The sequence below is a fragment of the Hydra viridissima genome, unplaced genomic scaffold, assembly GCF_058129835.1.
Source record: "Hydra viridissima isolate aposymbiotic clone 2 unplaced genomic scaffold, HvirCarnegie_v1 scaffold_13, whole genome shotgun sequence".
NCBI classification, from domain to species: domain Eukaryota; kingdom Metazoa; phylum Cnidaria; class Hydrozoa; order Anthoathecata; family Hydridae; genus Hydra; species Hydra viridissima.
In genome coordinates, this window is record NW_028324312.1 from 4,886,526 (window position 1) to 4,906,694 (window position 20,169).

The following is a 20,169-nucleotide window of genomic DNA, read 5'->3' on the forward strand; positions in this document are numbered from 1 at the left end:
AACCTATCAGGCTGAGCACGAATATGACAAAGACAGTCAACAGAGAGGCTGGCAAGTACCGGATTTGGCGACAAAACCCCGTTTTTGGCTCAATTTCCATACAAAACGTCGAAATTTGGGCCAAATGTGGCCAAATTCGAGGCTTTCACCGACTCCTCTTGGATCCCTTGGCCCTATTTTGTTGTATCCTGTCAGGCTGAGCACGAATATGACAAAGACAGTCAACAGAGAGGCTGGCAAGTTCCGGATTTGGCGACAAAACCCCGTTTTTGGCTCAATTTCCATACAAAACGTCGAAATTTGGGCCAAATGTGGCCAAATTCGAGGCTTTCACCGACTCCTCTTGGATCCCTTGGCCCTATTTTGTTGTATCCTGTCAGGCTGAGCACGAATATGACAAAGACAGTCAACAGAGAGGCTGGCAAGTACCGGATTTGGCGACAAAACCCCGTTTTTGGCTCAATTTCCATACAAAACGTCGAAATTTGGGCCAAATGTGGCCAAATTCGAGTCTTTCACCGACTCCTCTTGGATCCCTTGGCCATATTTTGTTGTATCCTGTCAGGCTGAGCAAAAAAATGCCCAAGGGCATCAAGCAATTCAGTGGTAAGTACCGAATTTTGCGACAAATGCACAGAAATGCTTAGAATTTGCTTGTAATGTCAATTCTGTGATTATTTCGTCAAATTGGAGCCTTTCACCGAGATTTCTTGGAGCCTTTGGACATATTCTGTTGTAACCTATCAGGCTGAGCACGAATATGACAAAGACAGTCAACAGAGAGGCTGGCAAGTACCGGATTTGGCGACAAAACCCCGTTTTTGGCTCAATTTCCATACAAAACGTCGAAATTTGGGCCAAATGTGGCCAAATTCGAGGCTTTCACCGACTCCTCTTGGATCCCTTGGCCCTATTTTGTTGTATCCTGTCAGGCTGAGCACGAATATGACAAAGACAGTCAACAGAGAGGCTGGCAAGTACCGGATTTGGCGACAAAACCCCGTTTTTGGCTCAATTTCCATACAAAACGTCGAAATTTGGGCCAAATGTGGCCAAATTCGAGTCTTTCACCGACTCCTCTTGGATCCCTTGGCCATATTTTGTTGTATCCTGTCAGGCTGAGCAAAAAAATGCCCAAGGGCATCAAGCAATTCAGTGGTAAGTACCGAATTTTGCGACAAATGCACAGAAATGCTTAGAATTTGCTTGTAATGTCAATTCTGTGATTATTTCGTCAAATTGGAGCCTTTCACCGAGATTTCTTGGAGCCTTTGGACATATTCTGTTGTAACCTATCAGGCTGAGCACGAATATGACAAAGACAGTCAACAGAGAGGCTGGCAAGTACCGGATTTGGCGACAAAACCCCGTTTTTGGCTCAATTTCCATACAAAACGTCGAAATTTGGGCCAAATGTGGCCAAATTCGAGGCTTTCACCGACTCCTCTTGGATCCCTTGGCCCTATTTTGTTGTATCCTGTCAGGCTGAGCACGAATATGACAAAGACAGTCAACAGAGAGGCTGGCAAGTACCGGATTTGGCGACAAAACCCCGTTTTTGGCTCAATTTCCATACAAAACGTCGAAATTTGGGCCAAATGTGGCCAAATTCGAGTCTTTCACCGACTCCTCTTGGATCCCTTGGCCATATTTTGTTGTATCCTGTCAGGCTGAGCAAAAAAATGCCCAAGGGCATCAAGCAATTCAGTGGTAAGTACCGAATTTTGCGACAAATGCACAGAAATGCTTAGAATTTGCTTGTAATGTCAATTCTGTGATTATTTCGTCAAATTGGAGCCTTTCACCGAGATTTCTTGGAGCCTTTGGACATATTCTGTTGTAACCTATCAGGCTGAGCACGAATATGACAAAGACAGTCAACAGAGAGGCTGGCAAGTACCGGATTTGGCGACAAAACCCCGTTTTTGGCTCAATTTCCATACAAAACGTCGAAATTTGGGCCAAATGTGGCCAAATTCGAGGCTTTCACCGACTCCTCTTGGATCCCTTGGCCCTATTTTGTTGTATCCTGTCAGGCTGAGCACGAATATGACAAAGACAGTCAACAGAGAGGCTGGCAAGTACCGGATTTGGCGACAAAACCCCGTTTTTGGCTCAATTTCCATACAAAACGTCGAAATTTGGGCCAAATGTGGCCAAATTCGAGTCTTTCACCGACTCCTCTTGGATCCCTTGGCCATATTTTGTTGTATCCTGTCAGGCTGAGCAAAAAAATGCCCAAGGGCATCAAGCAATTCAGTGGTAAGTACCGAATTTTGCGACAAATGCACAGAAATGCTTAGAATTTGCTTGTAATGTCAATTCTGTGATTATTTCGTCAAATTGGAGCCTTTCACCGAGATTTCTTGGAGCCTTTGGACATATTCTGTTGTAACCTATCAGGCTGAGCACGAATATGACAAAGACAGTCAACAGAGAGGCTGGCAAGTACCGGATTTGGCGACAAAACCCCGTTTTTGGCTCAATTTCCATACAAAACGTCGAAATTTGGGCCAAATGTGGCCAAATTCGAGGCTTTCACCGACTCCTCTTGGATCCCTTGGCCCTATTTTGTTGTATCCTGTCAGGCTGAGCACGAATATGACAAAGACAGTCAACAGAGAGGCTGGCAAGTACCGGATTTGGCGACAAAACCCCGTTTTTGGCTCAATTTCCATACAAAACGTCGAAATTTGGGCCAAATGTGGCCAAATTCGAGTCTTTCACCGACTCCTCTTGGATCCCTTGGCCATATTTTGTTGTATCCTGTCAGGCTGAGCAAAAAAATGCCCAAGGGCATCAAGCAATTCAGTGGTAAGTACCGAATTTTGCGACAAATGCACAGAAATGCTTAGAATTTGCTTGTAATGTCAATTCTGTGATTATTTCGTCAAATTGGAGCCTTTCACCGAGATTTCTTGGAGCCTTTGGACATATTCTGTTGTAACCTATCAGGCTGAGCACGAATATGACAAAGACAGTCAACAGAGAGGCTGGCAAGTACCGGATTTGGCGACAAAACCCCGTTTTTGGCTCAATTTCCATACAAAACGTCGAAATTTGGGCCAAATGTGGCCAAATTCGAGGCTTTCACCGACTCCTCTTGGATCCCTTGGCCCTATTTTGTTGTATCCTGTCAGGCTGAGCACGAATATGACAAAGACAGTCAACAGAGAGGCTGGCAAGTACCGGATTTGGCGACAAAACCCCGTTTTTGGCTCAATTTCCATACAAAACGTCGAAATTTGGGCCAAATGTGGCCAAATTCGAGTCTTTCACCGACTCCTCTTGGATCCCTTGGCCATATTTTGTTGTATCCTGTCAGGCTGAGCAAAAAAATGCCCAAGGGCATCAAGCAATTCAGTGGTAAGTACCGAATTTTGCGACAAATGCACAGAAATGCTTAGAATTTGCTTGTAATGTCAATTCTGTGATTATTTCGTCAAATTGGAGCCTTTCACCGAGATTTCTTGGAGCCTTTGGACATATTCTGTTGTAACCTATCAGGCTGAGCACGAATATGACAAAGACAGTCAACAGAGAGGCTGGCAAGTACCGGATTTGGCGACAAAACCCCGTTTTTGGCTCAATTTCCATACAAAACGTCGAAATTTGGGCCAAATGTGGCCAAATTCGAGGCTTTCACCGACTCCTCTTGGATCCCTTGGCCCTATTTTGTTGTATCCTGTCAGGCTGAGCACGAATATGACAAAGACAGTCAACAGAGAGGCTGGCAAGTACCGGATTTGGCGACAAAACCCCGTTTTTGGCTCAATTTCCATACAAAACGTCGAAATTTGGGCCAAATGTGGCCAAATTCGAGTCTTTCACCGACTCCTCTTGGATCCCTTGGCCATATTTTGTTGTATCCTGTCAGGCTGAGCAAAAAAATGCCCAAGGGCATCAAGCAATTCAGTGGTAAGTACCGAATTTTGCGACAAATGCACAGAAATGCTTAGAATTTGCTTGTAATGTCAATTCTGTGATTATTTCGTCAAATTGGAGCCTTTCACCGAGATTTCTTGGAGCCTTTGGACATATTCTGTTGTAACCTATCAGGCTGAGCACGAATATGACAAAGACAGTCAACAGAGAGGCTGGCAAGTACCGGATTTGGCGACAAAACCCCGTTTTTGGCTCAATTTCCATACAAAACGTCGAAATTTGGGCCAAATGTGGCCAAATTCGAGGCTTTCACCGACTCCTCTTGGATCCCTTGGCCCTATTTTGTTGTATCCTGTCAGGCTGAGCACGAATATGACAAAGACAGTCAACAGAGAGGCTGGCAAGTACCGGATTTGGCGACAAAACCCCGTTTTTGGCTCAATTTCCATACAAAACGTCGAAATTTGGGCCAAATGTGGCCAAATTCGAGTCTTTCACCGACTCCTCTTGGATCCCTTGGCCATATTTTGTTGTATCCTGTCAGGCTGAGCAAAAAAATGCCCAAGGGCATCAAGCAATTCAGTGGTAAGTACCGAATTTTGCGACAAATGCACAGAAATGCTTAGAATTTGCTTGTAATGTCAATTCTGTGATTATTTCGTCAAATTGGAGCCTTTCACCGAGATTTCTTGGAGCCTTTGGACATATTCTGTTGTAACCTATCAGGCTGAGCACGAATATGACAAAGACAGTCAACAGAGAGGCTGGCAAGTACCGGATTTGGCGACAAAACCCCGTTTTTGGCTCAATTTCCATACAAAACGTCGAAATTTGGGCCAAATGTGGCCAAATTCGAGGCTTTCACCGACTCCTCTTGGATCCCTTGGCCCTATTTTGTTGTATCCTGTCAGGCTGAGCACGAATATGACAAAGACAGTCAACAGAGAGGCTGGCAAGTACCGGATTTGGCGACAAAACCCCGTTTTTGGCTCAATTTCCATACAAAACGTCGAAATTTGGGCCAAATGTGGCCAAATTCGAGTCTTTCACCGACTCCTCTTGGATCCCTTGGCCATATTTTGTTGTATCCTGTCAGGCTGAGCAAAAAAATGCCCAAGGGCATCAAGCAATTCAGTGGTAAGTACCGAATTTTGCGACAAATGCACAGAAATGCTTAGAATTTGCTTGTAATGTCAATTCTGTGATTATTTCGTCAAATTGGAGCCTTTCACCGAGATTTCTTGGAGCCTTTGGACATATTCTGTTGTAACCTATCAGGCTGAGCACGAATATGACAAAGACAGTCAACAGAGAGGCTGGCAAGTACCGGATTTGGCGACAAAACCCCGTTTTTGGCTCAATTTCCATACAAAACGTCGAAATTTGGGCCAAATGTGGCCAAATTCGAGGCTTTCACCGACTCCTCTTGGATCCCTTGGCCCTATTTTGTTGTATCCTGTCAGGCTGAGCACGAATATGACAAAGACAGTCAACAGAGAGGCTGGCAAGTACCGGATTTGGCGACAAAACCCCGTTTTTGGCTCAATTTCCATACAAAACGTCGAAATTTGGGCCAAATGTGGCCAAATTCGAGTCTTTCACCGACTCCTCTTGGATCCCTTGGCCATATTTTGTTGTATCCTGTCAGGCTGAGCAAAAAAATGCCCAAGGGCATCAAGCAATTCAGTGGTAAGTACCGAATTTTGCGACAAATGCACAGAAATGCTTAGAATTTGCTTGTAATGTCAATTCTGTGATTATTTCGTCAAATTGGAGCCTTTCACCGAGATTTCTTGGAGCCTTTGGACATATTCTGTTGTAACCTATCAGGCTGAGCACGAATATGACAAAGACAGTCAACAGAGAGGCTGGCAAGTACCGGATTTGGCGACAAAACCCCGTTTTTGGCTCAATTTCCATACAAAACGTCGAAATTTGGGCCAAATGTGGCCAAATTCGAGGCTTTCACCGACTCCTCTTGGATCCCTTGGCCCTATTTTGTTGTATCCTGTCAGGCTGAGCACGAATATGACAAAGACAGTCAACAGAGAGGCTGGCAAGTACCGGATTTGGCGACAAAACCCCGTTTTTGGCTCAATTTCCATACAAAACGTCGAAATTTGGGCCAAATGTGGCCAAATTCGAGTCTTTCACCGACTCCTCTTGGATCCCTTGGCCATATTTTGTTGTATCCTGTCAGGCTGAGCAAAAAAATGCCCAAGGGCATCAAGCAATTCAGTGGTAAGTACCGAATTTTGCGACAAATGCACAGAAATGCTTAGAATTTGCTTGTAATGTCAATTCTGTGATTATTTCGTCAAATTGGAGCCTTTCACCGAGATTTCTTGGAGCCTTTGGACATATTCTGTTGTAACCTATCAGGCTGAGCACGAATATGACAAAGACAGTCAACAGAGAGGCTGGCAAGTACCGGATTTGGCGACAAAACCCCGTTTTTGGCTCAATTTCCATACAAAACGTCGAAATTTGGGCCAAATGTGGCCAAATTCGAGGCTTTCACCGACTCCTCTTGGATCCCTTGGCCCTATTTTGTTGTATCCTGTCAGGCTGAGCACGAATATGACAAAGACAGTCAACAGAGAGGCTGGCAAGTACCGGATTTGGCGACAAAACCCCGTTTTTGGCTCAATTTCCATACAAAACGTCGAAATTTGGGCCAAATGTGGCCAAATTCGAGGCTTTCACCGACTCCTCTTGGATCCCTTGGCCCTATTTTGTTGTATCCTGTCAGGCTGAGCACGAATATGACAAAGACAGTCAACAGAGAGGCTGGCAAGTACCGGATTTGGCGACAAAACCCCGTTTTTGGCTCAATTTCCATACAAAACGTCGAAATTTGGGCCAAATGTGGCCAAATTCGAGTCTTTCACCGACTCCTCTTGGATCCCTTGGCCATATTTTGTTGTATCCTGTCAGGCTGAGCAAAAAAATGCCCAAGGGCATCAAGCAATTCAGTGGTAAGTACCGAATTTTGCGACAAATGCACAGAAATGCTTAGAATTTGCTTGTAATGTCAATTCTGTGATTATTTCGTCAAATTGGAGCCTTTCACCGAGATTTCTTGGAGCCTTTGGACATATTCTGTTGAAACCTATCAGGCTGAGCACGAATATGACAAAGACAGTCAACAGAGAGGCTGGCAAGTACCGGATTTGGCGACAAAACCCCGTTTTTGGCTCAATTTCCATACAAAACGTCGAAATTTGGGCCAAATGTGGCCAAATTCGAGGCTTTCACCGACTCCTCTTGGATCCCTTGGCCCTATTTTGTTGTATCCTGTCAGGCTGAGCACGAATATGACAAAGACAGTCAACAGAGAGGCTGGCAAGTACCGGATTTGGCGACAAAACCCCGTTTTTGGCTCAATTTCCATACAAAACGTCGAAATTTGGGCCAAATGTGGCCAAATTCGAGTCTTTCACCGACTCCTCTTGGATCCCTTGGCCATATTTTGTTGTATCCTGTCAGGCTGAGCAAAAAAATGCCCAAGGGCATCAAGCAATTCAGTGGTAAGTACCGAATTTTGCGACAAATGCACAGAAATGCTTAGAATTTGCTTGTAATGTCAATTCTGTGATTATTTCGTCAAATTGGAGCCTTTCACCGAGATTTCTTGGAGCCTTTGGACATATTCTGTTGTAACCTATCAGGCTGAGCACGAATATGACAAAGACAGTCAACAGAGAGGCTGGCAAGTACCGGATTTGGCGACAAAACCCCGTTTTTGGCTCAATTTCCATACAAAACGTCGAAATTTGGGCCAAATGTGGCCAAATTCGAGGCTTTCACCGACTCCTCTTGGATCCCTTGGCCCTATTTTGTTGTATCCTGTCAGGCTGAGCACGAATATGACAAAGACAGTCAACAGAGAGGCTGGCAAGTACCGGATTTGGCGACAAAACCCCGTTTTTGGCTCAATTTCCATACAAAACGTCGAAATTTGGGCCAAATGTGGCCAAATTCGAGTCTTTCACCGACTCCTCTTGGATCCCTTGGCCATATTTTGTTGTATCCTGTCAGGCTGAGCAAAAAAATGCCCAAGGGCATCAAGCAATTCAGTGGTAAGTACCGAATTTTGCGACAAATGCACAGAAATGCTTAGAATTTGCTTGTAATGTCAATTCTGTGATTATTTCGTCAAATTGGAGCCTTTCACCGAGATTTCTTGGAGCCTTTGGACATATTCTGTTGTAACCTATCAGGCTGAGCACGAATATGACAAAGACAGTCAACAGAGAGGCTGGCAAGTACCGGATTTGGCGACAAAACCCCGTTTTTGGCTCAATTTCCATACAAAACGTCGAAATTTGGGCCAAATGTGGCCAAATTCGAGGCTTTCACCGACTCCTCTTGGATCCCTTGGCCCTATTTTGTTGTATCCTGTCAGGCTGAGCACGAATATGACAAAGACAGTCAACAGAGAGGCTGGCAAGTACCGGATTTGGCGACAAAACCCCGTTTTTGGCTCAATTTCCATACAAAACGTCGAAATTTGGGCCAAATGTGGCCAAATTCGAGTCTTTCACCGACTCCTCTTGGATCCCTTGGCCATATTTTGTTGTATCCTGTCAGGCTGAGCAAAAAAATGCCCAAGGGCATCAAGCAATTCAGTGGTAAGTACCGAATTTTGCGACAAATGCACAGAAATGCTTAGAATTTGCTTGTAATGTCAATTCTGTGATTATTTCGTCAAATTGGAGCCTTTCACCGAGATTTCTTGGAGCCTTTGGACATATTCTGTTGTAACCTATCAGGCTGAGCACGAATATGACAAAGACAGTCAACAGAGAGGCTGGCAAGTACCGGATTTGGCGACAAAACCCCGTTTTTGGCTCAATTTCCATACAAAACGTCGAAATTTGGGCCAAATGTGGCCAAATTCGAGGCTTTCACCGACTCCTCTTGGATCCCTTGGCCCTATTTTGTTGTATCCTGTCAGGCTGAGCACGAATATGACAAAGACAGTCAACAGAGAGGCTGGCAAGTACCGGATTTGGCGACAAAACCCCGTTTTTGGCTCAATTTCCATACAAAACGTCGAAATTTGGGCCAAATGTGGCCAAATTCGAGTCTTTCACCGACTCCTCTTGGATCCCTTGGCCATATTTTGTTGTATCCTGTCAGGCTGAGCAAAAAAATGCCCAAGGGCATCAAGCAATTCAGTGGTAAGTACCGAATTTTGCGACAAATGCACAGAAATGCTTAGAATTTGCTTGTAATGTCAATTCTGTGATTATTTCGTCAAATTGGAGCCTTTCACCGAGATTTCTTGGAGCCTTTGGACATATTCTGTTGTAACCTATCAGGCTGAGCACGAATATGACAAAGACAGTCAACAGAGAGGCTGGCAAGTACCGGATTTGGCGACAAAACCCCGTTTTTGGCTCAATTTCCATACAAAACGTCGAAATTTGGGCCAAATGTGGCCAAATTCGAGGCTTTCACCGACTCCTCTTGGATCCCTTGGCCCTATTTTGTTGTATCCTGTCAGGCTGAGCACGAATATGACAAAGACAGTCAACAGAGAGGCTGGCAAGTACCGGATTTGGCGACAAAACCCCGTTTTTGGCTCAATTTCCATACAAAACGTCGAAATTTGGGCCAAATGTGGCCAAATTCGAGTCTTTCACCGACTCCTCTTGGATCCCTTGGCCATATTTTGTTGTATCCTGTCAGGCTGAGCAAAAAAATGCCCAAGGGCATCAAGCAATTCAGTGGTAAGTACCGAATTTTGCGACAAATGCACAGAAATGCTTAGAATTTGCTTGTAATGTCAATTCTGTGATTATTTCGTCAAATTGGAGCCTTTCACCGAGATTTCTTGGAGCCTTTGGACATATTCTGTTGTAACCTATCAGGCTGAGCACGAATATGACAAAGACAGTCAACAGAGAGGCTGGCAAGTACCGGATTTGGCGACAAAACCCCGTTTTTGGCTCAATTTCCATACAAAACGTCGAAATTTGGGCCAAATGTGGCCAAATTCGAGGCTTTCACCGACTCCTCTTGGATCCCTTGGCCCTATTTTGTTGTATCCTGTCAGGCTGAGCACGAATATGACAAAGACAGTCAACAGAGAGGCTGGCAAGTACCGGATTTGGCGACAAAACCCCGTTTTTGGCTCAATTTCCATACAAAACGTCGAAATTTGGGCCAAATGTGGCCAAATTCGAGTCTTTCACCGACTCCTCTTGGATCCCTTGGCCATATTTTGTTGTATCCTGTCAGGCTGAGCAAAAAAATGCCCAAGGGCATCAAGCAATTCAGTGGTAAGTACCGAATTTTGCGACAAATGCACAGAAATGCTTAGAATTTGCTTGTAATGTCAATTCTGTGATTATTTCGTCAAATTGGAGCCTTTCACCGAGATTTCTTGGAGCCTTTGGACATATTCTGTTGTAACCTATCAGGCTGAGCACGAATATGACAAAGACAGTCAACAGAGAGGCTGGCAAGTACCGGATTTGGCGACAAAACCCCGTTTTTGGCTCAATTTCCATACAAAACGTCGAAATTTGGGCCAAATGTGGCCAAATTCGAGGCTTTCACCGACTCCTCTTGGATCCCTTGGCCCTATTTTGTTGTATCCTGTCAGGCTGAGCACGAATATGACAAAGACAGTCAACAGAGAGGCTGGCAAGTACCGGATTTGGCGACAAAACCCCGTTTTTGGCTCAATTTCCATACAAAACGTCGAAATTTGGGCCAAATGTGGCCAAATTCGAATCTTTCACCGACTCCTCTTGGATCCCTTGGCCATATTTTGTTGTATCCTGTCAGGCTGAGCAAAAAAATGCCCAAGGGCATCAAGCAATTCAGTGGTAAGTACCGAATTTTGCGACAAATGCACAGAAATGCTTAGAATTTGCTTGTAATGTCAATTCTGTGATTATTTCGTCAAATTGGAGCCTTTCACCGAGATTTCTTGGAGCCTTTGGACATATTCTGTTGTAACCTATCAAGCTGAGCACGAATATGACAAAGACAGTCAACAGAGAGGCTGGCAAGTACCGGATTTGGCGACAAAACCCCGTTTTTGGCTCAATTTCCATACAAAACGTCGAAATTTGGGCCAAATGTGGCCAAATTCGAGGCTTTCACCGACTCCTCTTGGATCCCTTGGCCCTATTTTGTTGTATCCTGTCAGGCTGAGCACGAATATGACAAAGACAGTCAACAGAGAGGCTGGCAAGTACCGGATTTGGCGACAAAACCCCGTTTTTGGCTCAATTTCCATACAAAACGTCGAAATTTGGGCCAAATGTGGCCAAATTCGAGTCTTTCACCGACTCCTCTTGGATCCCTTGGCCATATTTTGTTGTATCCTGTCAGGCTGAGCAAAAAAATGCCCAAGGGCATCAAGCAATTCAGTGGTAAGTACCGAATTTTGCGACAAATGCACAGAAATGCTTAGAATTTGCTTGTAATGTCAATTCTGTGATTATTTCGTCAAATTGGAGCCTTTCACCGAGATTTCTTGGAGCCTTTGGACATATTCTGTTGTAACCTATCAGGCTGAGCACGAATATGACAAAGACAGTCAACAGAGAGGCTGGCAAGTACCGGATTTGGCGACAAAACCCCGTTTTTGGCTCAATTTCCATACAAAACGTCGAAATTTGGGCCAAATGTGGCCAAATTCGAGGCTTTCACCGACTCCTCTTGGATCCCTTGGCCCTATTTTGTTGTATCCTGTCAGGCTGAGCACGAATATGACAAAGACAGTCAACAGAGAGGCTGGCAAGTACCGGATTTGGCGACAAAACCCCGTTTTTGGCTCAATTTCCATACAAAACGTCGAAATTTGGGCCAAATGTGGCCAAATTCGAGTCTTTCACCGACTCCTCTTGGATCCCTTGGCCATATTTTGTTGTATCCTGTCAGGCTGAGCAAAAAAATGCCCAAGGGCATCAAGCAATTCAGTGGTAAGTACCGAATTTTGCGACAAATGCACAGAAATGCTTAGAATTTGCTTGTAATGTCAATTCTGTGATTATTTCGTCAAATTGGAGCCTTTCACCGAGATTTCTTGGAGCCTTTGGACATATTCTGTTGTAACCTATCAGGCTGAGCACGAATATGACAAAGACAGTCAACAGAGAGGCTGGCAAGTACCGGATTTGGCGACAAAACCCCGTTTTTGGCTCAATTTCCATACAAAACGTCGAAATTTGGGCCAAATGTGGCCAAATTCGAGGCTTTCACCGACTCCTCTTGGATCCCTTGGCCCTATTTTGTTGTATCCTGTCAGGCTGAGCACGAATATGACAAAGACAGTCAACAGAGAGGCTGGCAAGTACCGGATTTGGCGACAAAACCCCGTTTTTGGCTCAATTTCCATACAAAACGTCGAAATTTGGGCCAAATGTGGCCAAATTCGAGTCTTTCACCGACTCCTCTTGGATCCCTTGGCCATATTTTGTTGTATCCTGTCAGGCTGAGCAAAAAAATGCCCAAGGGCATCAAGCAATTCAGTGGTAAGTACCGAATTTTGCGACAAATGCACAGAAATGCTTAGAATTTGCTTGTAATGTCAATTCTGTGATTATTTCGTCAAATTGGAGCCTTTCACCGAGATTTCTTGGAGCCTTTGGACATATTCTGTTGTAACCTATCAGGCTGAGCACGAATATGACAAAGACAGTCAACAGAGAGGCTGGCAAGTACCGGATTTGGCGACAAAACCCCGTTTTTGGCTCAATTTCCATACAAAACGTCGAAATTTGGGCCAAATGTGGCCAAATTCGAGGCTTTCACCGACTCCTCTTGGATCCCTTGGCCCTATTTTGTTGTATCCTGTCAGGCTGAGCACGAATATGACAAAGACAGTCAACAGAGAGGCTGGCAAGTACCGGATTTGGCGACAAAACCCCGTTTTTGGCTCAATTTCCATACAAAACGTCGAAATTTGGGCCAAATGTGGCCAAATTCGAGTCTTTCACCGACTCCTCTTGGATCCCTTGGCCATATTTTGTTGTATCCTGTCAGGCTGAGCAAAAAAATGCCCAAGGGCATCAAGCAATTCAGTGGTAAGTACCGAATTTTGCGACAAATGCACAGAAATGCTTAGAATTTGCTTGTAATGTCAATTCTGTGACTATTTCGTCAAATTGGAGCCTTTCACCGAGATTTCTTGGAGCCTTTGGACATATTCTGTTGTAACCTATCAGGCTGAGCACGAATATGACAAAGACAGTCAACAGAGAGGCTGGCAAGTACCGGATTTGGCGACAAAACCCCGTTTTTGGCTCAATTTCCATACAAAACGTCGAAATTTGGGCCAAATGTGGCCAAATTCGAGGCTTTCACCGACTCCTCTTGGATCCCTTGGCCCTATTTTGTTGTATCCTGTCAGGCTGAGCACGAATATGACAAAGACAGTCAACAGAGAGGCTGGCAAGTACCGGATTTGGCGACAAAACCCCGTTTTTGGCTCAATTTCCATACAAAACGTCGAAATTTGGGCCAAATGTGGCCAAATTCGAGTCTTTCACCGACTCCTCTTGGATCCCTTGGCCATATTTTGTTGTATCCTGTCAGGCTGAGCAAAAAAATGCCCAAGGGCATCAAGCAATTCAGTGGTAAGTACCGAATTTTGCGACAAATGCACAGAAATGCTTAGAATTTGCTTGTAATGTCAATTCTGTGATTATTTCGTCAAATTGGAGCCTTTCACCGAGATTTCTTGGAGCCTTTGGACATATTCTGTTGTAACCTATCAGGCTGAGCACGAATATGACAAAGACAGTCAACAGAGAGGCTGGCAAGTACCGGATTTGGCGACAAAACCCCGTTTTTGGCTCAATTTCCATACAAAACGTCGAAATTTGGGCCAAATGTGGCCAAATTCGAGGCTTTCACCGACTCCTCTTGGATCCCTTGGCCCTATTTTGTTGTATCCTGTCAGGCTGAGCACGAATATGACAAAGACAGTCAACAGAGAGGCTGGCAAGTACCGGATTTGGCGACAAAACCCCGTTTTTGGCTCAATTTCCATACAAAACGTCGAAATTTGGGCCAAATGTGGCCAAATTCGAGTCTTTCACCGACTCCTCTTGGATCCCTTGGCCCTATTTTGTTGTATCCTGTCAGGCTGAGCACGAATATGACAAAGACAGTCAACAGAGAGGCTGGCAAGTACCGGATTTGGCGACAAAACCCCGTTTTTGGCTCAATTTCCATACAAAACGTCGAAATTTGGGCCAAATGTGGCCAAATTCGAGTCTTTCACCGACTCCTCTTGGATCCCTTGGCCATATTTTGTTGTATCCTGTCAGGCTGAGCAAAAAAATGCCCAAGGGCATCAAGCAATTCAGTGGTAAGTACCGAATTTTGCGACAAATGCACAGAAATGCTTAGAATTTGCTTGTAATGTCAATTCTGTGACTATTTCGTCAAATTGGAGCCTTTCACCGAGATTTCTTGGAGCCTTTGGACATATTCTGTTGTAACCTATCAGGCTGAGCACGAATATGACAAAGACAGTCAACAGAGAGGCTGGCAAGTACCGGATTTGGCGACAAAACCCCGTTTTTGGCTCAATTTCCATACAAAACGTCGAAATTTGGGCCAAATGTGGCCAAATTCGAGGCTTTCACCGACTCCTCTTGGATCCCTTGGCCCTATTTTGTTGTATCCTGTCAGGCTGAGCACGAATATGACAAAGACAGTCAACAGAGAGGCTGGCAAGTACCGGATTTGGCGACAAAACCCCGTTTTTGGCTCAATTTCCATACAAAACGTCGAAATTTGGGCCAAATGTGGCCAAATTCGAGTCTTTCACCGACTCCTCTTGGATCCCTTGGCCATATTTTGTTGTATCCTGTCAGGCTGAGCAAAAAAATGCCCAAGGGCATCAAGCAATTCAGTGGTAAGTACCGAATTTTGCGACAAATGCACAGAAATGCTTAGAATTTGCTTGTAATGTCAATTCTGTGATTATTTCGTCAAATTGGAGCCTTTCACCGAGATTTCTTGGAGCCTTTGGACATATTCTGTTGTAACCTATCAGGCTGAGCACGAATATGACAAAGACAGTCAACAGAGAGGCTGGCAAGTACCGGATTTGGCGACAAAACCCCGTTTTTGGCTCAATTTCCATACAAAACGTCGAAATTTGGGCCAAATGTGGCCAAATTCGAGGCTTTCACCGACTCCTCTTGGATCCCTTGGCCCTATTTTGTTGTATCCTGTCAGGCTGAGCACGAATATGACAAAGACAGTCAACAGAGAGGCTGGCAAGTACCGGATTTGGCGACAAAACCCCGTTTTTGGCTCAATTTCCATACAAAACGTCGAAATTTGGGCCAAATGTGGCCAAATTCGAGTCTTTCACCGACTCCTCTTGGATCCCTTGGCCATATTTTGTTGTATCCTGTCAGGCTGAGCAAAAAAATGCCCAAGGGCATCAAGCAATTCAGTGGTAAGTACCGAATTTTGCGACAAATGCACAGAAATGCTTAGAATTTGCTTGTAATGTCAATTCTGTGATTATTTCGTCAAATTGGAGCCTTTCACCGAGATTTCTTGGAGCCTTTGGACATATTCTGTTGTAACCTATCAGGCTGAGCACGAATATGACAAAGACAGTCAACAGAGAGGCTGGCAAGTACCGGATTTGGCGACAAAACCCCGTTTTTGGCTCAATTTCCATACAAAACGTCGAAATTTGGGCCAAATGTGGCCAAATTCGAGGCTTTCACCGACTCCTCTTGGATCCCTTGGCCCTATTTTGTTGTATCCTGTCAGGCTGAGCACGAATATGACAAAGACAGTCAACAGAGAGGCTGGCAAGTACCGGATTTGGCGACAAAACCCCGTTTTTGGCTCAATTTCCATACAAAACGTCGAAATTTGGGCCAAATGTGGCCAAATTCGAGTCTTTCACCGACTCCTCTTGGATCCCTTGGCCATATTTTGTTGTATCCTGTCAGGCTGAGCAAAAAAATGCCCAAGGGCATCAAGCAATTCAGTGGTAAGTACCGAATTTTGCGACAAATGCACAGAAATGCTTAGAATTTGCTTGTAATGTCAATTCTGTGATTATTTCGTCAAATTGGAGCCTTTCACCGAGATTTCTTGGAGCCTTTGGACATATTCTGTTGTAACCTATCAGGCTGAGCACGAATATGACAAAGACAGTCAACAGAGAGGCTGGCAAGTACCGGATTTGGCGACAAAACCCCGTTTTTGGCTCAATTTCCATACAAAACGTCGAAATTTGGGCCAAATGTGGCCAAATTCGAGGCTTTCACCGACTCCTCTTGGATCCCTTGGCCCTATTTTGTTGTATCCTGTCAGGCTGAGCACGAATATGACAAAGACAGTCAACAGAGAGGCTGGCAAGTACCGGATTTGGCGACAAAACCCCGTTTTTGGCTCAATTTCCATACAAAACGTCGAAATTTGGGCCAAATGTGGCCAAATTCGAGTCTTTCACCGACTCCTCTTGGATCCCTTGGCCATATTTTGTTGTATCCTGTCAGGCTGAGCAAAAAAATGCCCAAGGGCATCAAGCAATTCAGTGGTAAGTACCGAATTTTGCGACAAATGCACAGAAATGCTTAGAATTTGCTTGTAATGTCAATTCTGTGACTATTTCGTCAAATTGGAGCCTTTCACCGAGATTTCTTGGAGCCTTTGGACATATTCTGTTGTAACCTATCAGGCTGAGCACGAATATGACAAAGACAGTCAACAGAGAGGCTGGCAAGTACCGGATTTGGCGACAAAACCCCGTTTTTGGCTCAATTTCCATACAAAACGTCGAAATTTGGGCCAAATGTGGCCAAATTCGAGGCTTTCACCGACTCCTCTTGGATCCCTTGGCCCTATTTTGTTGTATCCTGTCAGGCTGAGCACGAATATGACAAAGACAGTCAACAGAGAGGCTGGCAAGTACCGGATTTGGCGACAAAACCCCGTTTTTGGCTCAATTTCCATACAAAACGTCGAAATTTGGGCCAAATGTGGCCAAATTCGAGTCTTTCACCGACTCCTCTTGGATCCCTTGGCCATATTTTGTTGTATCCTGTCAGGCTGAGCAAAAAAATGCCCAAGGGCATCAAGCAATTCAGTGGTAAGTACCGAATTTTGCGACAAATGCACAGAAATGCTTAGAATTTGCTTGTAATGTCAATTCTGTGATTATTTCGTCAAATTGGAGCCTTTCACCGAGATTTCTTGGAGCCTTTGGACATATTCTGTTGTAACCTATCAGGCTGAGCACGAATATGACAAAGACAGTCAACAGAGAGGCTGGCAAGTACCGGATTTGGCGACAAAACCCCGTTTTTGGCTCAATTTCCATACAAAACGTCGAAATTTGGGCCAAATGTGGCCAAATTCGAGGCTTTCACCGACTCCTCTTGGATCCCTTGGCCCTATTTTGTTGTATCCTGTCAGGCTGAGCACGAATATGACAAAGACAGTCAACAGAGAGGCTGGCAAGTACCGGATTTGGCGACAAAACCCCGTTTTTGGCTCAATTTCCATACAAAACGTCGAAATTTGGGCCAAATGTGGCCAAATTCGAGTCTTTCACCGACTCCTCTTGGATCCCTTGGCCATATTTTGTTGTATCCTGTCAGGCTGAGCAAAAAAATGCCCAAGGGCATCAAGCAATTCAGTGGTAAGTACCGAATTTTGCGACAAATGCACAGAAATGCTTAGAATTTGCTTGTAATGTCAATTCTGTGACTATTTCGTCAAATTGGAGCCTTTCACCGAGATTTCTTGGAGCCTTTGGACATATTCTGTTGTAACCTATCAGGCTGAGCACGAATATGACAAAGACAGTCAACAGAGAGGCTGGCAAGTACCGGATTTGGCGACAAAACCCCGTTTTTGGCTCAATTTCCATACAAAACGTCGAAATTTGGGCCAAATGTGGCCAAATTCGAGGCTTTCACCGACTCCTCTTGGATCCCTTGGCCCTATTTTGTTGTATCCTGTCAGGCTGAGCACGAATATGACAAAGACAGTCAACAGAGAGGCTGGCAAGTACCGGATTTGGCGACAAAACCCCGTTTTTGGCTCAATTTCCATACAAAACGTCGAAATTTGGGCCAAATGTGGCCAAATTCGAGTCTTTCACCGACTCCTCTTGGATCCCTTGGCCATATTTTGTTGTATCCTGTCAGGCTGAGCAAAAAAATGCCCAAGGGCATCAAGCAATTCAGTGGTAAGTACCGAATTTTGCGACAAATGCACAGAAATGCTTAGAATTTGCTTGTAATGTCAATTCTGTGATTATTTCGTCAAATTGGAGCCTTTCACCGAGATTTCTTGGAGCCTTTGGACATATTCTGTTGTAACCTATCAGGCTGAGCACGAATATGACAAAGACAGTCAACAGAGAGGCTGGCAAGTACCGGATTTGGCGACAAAACCCCGTTTTTGGCTCAATTTCCATACAAAACGTCGAAATTTGGGCCAAATGTGGCCAAATTCGAGGCTTTCACCGACTCCTCTTGGATCCCTTGGCCCTATTTTGTTGTATCCTGTCAGGCTGAGCACGAATATGACAAAGACAGTCAACAGAGAGGCTGGCAAGTACCGGATTTGGCGACAAAACCCCGTTTTTGGCTCAATTTCCATACAAAACGTCGAAATTTGGGCCAAATGTGGCCAAATTCGAGTCTTTCACCGACTCCTCTTGGATCCCTTGGCCATATTTTGTTGTATCCTGTCAGGCTGAGCAAAAAAATGCCCAAGGGCATCAAGCAATTCAGTGGTAAGTACCGAATTTTGCGACAAATGCACAGAAATGCTTAGAATTTGCTTGTAATGTCAATTCTGTGATTATTTCGTCAAATTGGAGCCTTTCACCGAGATTTCTTGGAGCCTTTGGACATATTCTGTTGTAACCTATCAGGCTGAGCACGAATATGACAAAGACAGTCAACAGAGAGGCTGGCAAGTACCGGATTTGGCGACAAAACCCCGTTTTTGGCTCAATTTCCATACAAAACGTCGAAATTTGGGCCAAATGTGGCCAAATTCGAGGCTTTCACCGACTCCTCTTGGATCCCTTGGCCCTATTTTGTTGTATCCTGTCAGGCTGAGCACGAATATGACAAAGACAGTCAACAGAGAGGCTGGCAAGTACCGGATTTGGCGACAAAACCCCGTTTTTGGCTCAATTTCCATACAAAACGTCGAAATTTGGGCCAAATGTGGCCAAATTCGAGTCTTTCACCGACTCCTCTTGGATCCCTTGGCCATATTTTGTTGTATCCTGTCAGGCTGAGCAAAAAAATGCCCAAGGGCATCAAGCAATTCAGTGGTAAGTACCGAATTTTGCGACAAATGCACAGAAATGCTTAGAATTTGCTTGTAATGTCAATTCTGTGATTATTTCGTCAAATTGGAGCCTTTCACCGAGATTTCTTGGAGCCTTTGGACATATTCTGTTGTAACCTATCAGGCTGAGCACGAATATGACAAAGACAGTCAACAGAGAGGCTGGCAAGTACCGGATTTGGCGACAAAACCCCGTTTTTGGCTCAATTTCCATACAAAACGTCGAAATTTGGGCCAAATGTGGCCAAATTCGAGGCTTTCACCGACTCCTCTTGGATCCCTTGGCCCTATTTTGTTGTATCCTGTCAGGCTGAGCACGAATATGACAAAGACAGTCAACAGAGAGGCTGGCAAGTACCGGATTTGGCGACAAAACCCCGTTTTTGGCTCAATTTCCATACAAAACGTCGAAATTTGGGCCAAATGTGGCCAAATTCGAGTCTTTCACCGACTCCTCTTGGATCCCTTGGCCATATTTTGTTGTATCCTGTCAGGCTGAGCAAAAAAATGCCCAAGGGCATCAAGCAATTCAGTGGTAAGTACCGAATTTTGCGACAAATGCACAGAAATGCTTAGAATTTGCTTGTAATGTCAATTCTGTGATTATTTCGTCAAATTGGAGCCTTTCACCGAGATTTCTTGGAGCCTTTGGACATATTCTGTTGTAACCTATCAGGCTGAGCACGAATATGACAAAGACAGTCAACAGAGAGGCTGGCAAGTACCGGATTTGGCGACAAAACCCCGTTTTTGGCTCAATTTCCATACAAAACGTCGAAATTTGGGCCAAATGTGGCCAAATTCGAGGCTTTCACCAACTCCTCTTGGATCCCTTGGCCCTATTTTGTTGTATCCTGTCAGGCTGAGCACGAATATGACAAAGACAGTCAACAGAGAGGCTGGCAAGTACCGGATTTGGCGACAAAACCCCGTTTTTGGCTCAATTTCCATACAAAACGT